The following is a 3675-nucleotide window of genomic DNA, read 5'->3' on the forward strand; positions in this document are numbered from 1 at the left end:
GGTAGAGCATAAGGAGGGAGGTCAGTTGGTTGTCATCTGGGGCATCCAGGGACCAGCTGCTGAAAGGTAAGACCTACAGGGCTTCCTGTGGGGCTGATGCTCCAGGAATCAGGTTAAGGCTCAGAGACTCGGAACTCAAAAATGAATAGAGGCCCCAGAAGGAAAAGCTGTCTCTTGCCCGCTCCCCACCAGGGCAAGGCCCTCCCTGTGACTCTAAGAATCCAGTCTTGTTCTGTGTTTGGATTGGAATCTGTTAGAAGCCCCTCTTATTACAACCAGGCCTAAGGGATAGACAGTCGGGAGCTTTCTCACTAACCTAAGAGACTATTCAGCCTATAAGATGCAATATAAGACTAGTGAAATACAATATGATTTTAATGAATTAAATACTCTACAGATTAAAATGAATAGTGGAATATCTGCATGTCAGTATTTAACTTCTACTGTGAACCACCAACTTGAATATCTAACTCCTTCCTGGGCACCTAAGTAATAACAGGCATCTCAGACTTGTCTAAAACTCATCTCCCACAGCCTTTCCAGCTCAATGAGTGGCCGCTCTGTTCTTCCAGATAATGAGACTAAAACTTTGGAATCCTCCTTGGCCTTTTTTTTAGTCCCATTTATTAGCAAGTGCAATGGTTAATTTTATGTGTCAACTTGACCAGCTGCAGGGTGCCCAGATTAAACATTATTTCTGGGCGGGTATGTGAAGATGTTTCCTCTCCAAAGTGGCTGGGCAGCATGCAATCTGTTGAGGGCCTGAATAGAATAAATGGCAGAGGAAGGAGGAATTTGTCTCTTTTTTCCTGCCTCTCTGTTTGGACTGGGATATCATATCTCATCTTCTCCTGCCCTCAGCCTGAGATTCACATCCTTGAATGCCCTGGTTCTCAGGCTTTCAAACTTGACCGAATTACAACACCAGCTTTCCTGGTGTCCAGTTTGCAGACAGCAGACCGTGGGAATTCTCAGCCTTCATAATCACATGAGCCAATTCCTCATAATAAATCTTTGTGTGTGTGTGTGTGTGTGAGAGAGAGAGAGAGAGACCTATTGGTTCTGTTTCTCTGAAGAACCCTTACTAATATAACAAGTCTGGCTGGTTTCACCTTTGCACAATAGCTAACACATATCAGACACGCTATGTGCCAGGCACTGTTCTAAACACTTTCCACATTAAGTCATTTAACCTTCACAGTACCTCTGTGAAGTAGGCACTCTTAATCCCATTTTACAGATGGAGACATACTGGGTGATTCTGCTCATATGAAGCACGAGAACAGACAAAACTAATCTATGGTGATACAAGTCAAAATAATGGTTACCTCTAAGAGGAGCCATTGACGGGAGAGGGCATGCGGGAGCCTTCTAGGGTGCTGGAAATATTTTATATCTTGATCTGAATAGTAGTTACGTGGATAAATATGCAAAAACACAATGTGCATGTTTATATCTCAATTTTTTTTTTTTTTAAATCAAAGCATCAAGAGGAAAAGAGGCCATGGGGCATTCACCCCATGGGCCTCTCTAATCAGGGGGTGGGAATTTTTTCCAAAGGCTCCAGCAGCTTTTCCCAAATGTCTCTTGGGCCAGAACTGGGTCACATGCGCACCCCCAGTACTCATCACCAGCCAGGGGAGATAGAAGTGCCATGACTGGCCAAGACCAATCATGATCCAGCCCCTGGAGCTGGACACTCTATTCCTGGAACAAAACAAGGGTTCAGTTACAAAAGAAGATACGCGAGCGTGGTTGGGTGGGCAGCCAACAGTATCCGCCACAACTGCAGAGAGCACCAAGGAGAAGTCAAAATCAATCCAGGCAGAGATCATAAAAGTAAAAAAATACTCCTGCTCACTGGGCACTCCCACGAGCACGTGTTGTGCAAATCACTTATGTGGGGTTCTCCTGCCTCTTAAAGATGGCAGCAAATGAAGAAGGATGCACAAAAATGATGAAGGGAAAAGGTCCAAAAATTATTGCCGGAAACCAGTTATATTCGGGGTTATAGGATAAAAAGGTGGATGGATGGATGGATGGATGGATGAATGGATGGATGGATTTAGCTTAAGGAATTGGCTCACACAATCGTCGGGGCGGACAAGTTCAAAATCTGTAGGGCAGCAGGCTGGGATCTTCCAACAGGCTGGAAACTCAGGCAGGAGTTGATGTGACAGACTTGGGGCAGAATTTCTTGTCTGGGAAACCTCAGTTTTTGCCCTTAAGGCTTTCAATTGATTGGATGATGCCCACCCACACCATCAAGGGTAATCTTTACCTAAAGGCAGCCGATTATCGATGTCAACCACATCTACGAAATCCCCTCACTGCAACATCTCGGTCAGCGTTTGATTAAATAACTGGGAACTCTAGCCTAGCCACGCTGACGCATAACACTGACGATCGACCTCACCTGTGCTTTCTTCACTCTCTCGCATCTTCCCGATCCTCCCCGCCACAACTTCCCGATCATTGATAATCTCCGTCCTTATCTGAGCTCAAATGGCCCCAGAATTAACCTCCAGACAGGGGTATTTCCATGGTCAAGGTCTCCAGGGGCCTCACCCAGTGGGGTTCCACATAAGGTTGGGAGCAGAACAAAACCAGAAAGGTGTTTTTGTCAGGAACCTGGAACAAGAGACCCAGACTTGGCCAAATCAGCCACAGAAACCTGAAAAAGAAAAGAAAAAACCTGCTCTCCAGATCAGCTGACCTTTCTCTGGGTTCTTGGTGTTTTCTGCTCCATGGATTCCTTTGCATTCGCTGTCTCTCATAAACATAATTCTGTGATACATACTGTAAATCTGCTTCATTTGAAATTCACAGCTAATGACCTATTCCCTCGCATTCAGGAAACAGAGTAAGGTTCCGGCTTTTAAGGGCCAGGAGTTTACTAGCCAGAATATGACAAGTATTACAAAGTATAGGCCTGCTCTAAAAGCACTTAAGAAACATTCTCCGTCAGAAATTTAAAGAATATCTTCAAATAACATCATTTATCTGCCAAGAGGCCAAGAGGGTGGGGAGTGATGGTGGGCAGAGAGTAAATGTGTATTTGATCAAATCCATACTTTCATCTCCCCAAGAGGGGGTAAATATTTACTAATCCTTCTCACTCTGGGAAGGTTTGTGTGCACACTTGCGTGAGCGAGGGGAGACCGTGCATGAGTGCAAGTGTGTGCAAGCACACATGTGCACCAAAGCCCCATCCCTTCCATCCACCGGTCCCCATGGCAGATGCAAAACCAACTCTGCCATAATCTGAACTCTACGATCAAAGAGTAATTTAATAAAATGAGTATCCCTGTTTTCGGGTTGGCCCACTTAACTGAAATCCAAAGCCAGCTTTGGAGTAAATTGGGCTGTGGACAGATCGATTAGGTCCATCCGCACTTTCTCATTTTCAATAGAGTCAGGGCTTAACCAGGTTAATTTTTGTTAAACACATTACCCAGGTATTCTCCTCTTACCAGCCCAATGATTTTGTGTCGGGCCTGAAGGATTATAATTGCAATCCAGTGAGACGCCAACCGAACAGGGTGATTTACTGAGGGCCGTGGAGCAGGCCAGCCTCCTACCTGCCGGCCGCCCAGTGGGAACTTTCTTCCTTGAATCTTGTCACAGGCTGAGAGTCTGGAACAAGGTGTTGGTGAGAGGCTGTGCCTGGGGAGA

The sequence above is a fragment of the Pteropus medius genome, unplaced genomic scaffold (assembly GCF_902729225.1).
Source record: "Pteropus medius unplaced genomic scaffold, Ma_sr-lr_union100, whole genome shotgun sequence".
Lineage (NCBI taxonomy): Eukaryota > Metazoa > Chordata > Mammalia > Chiroptera > Pteropodidae > Pteropus > Pteropus medius.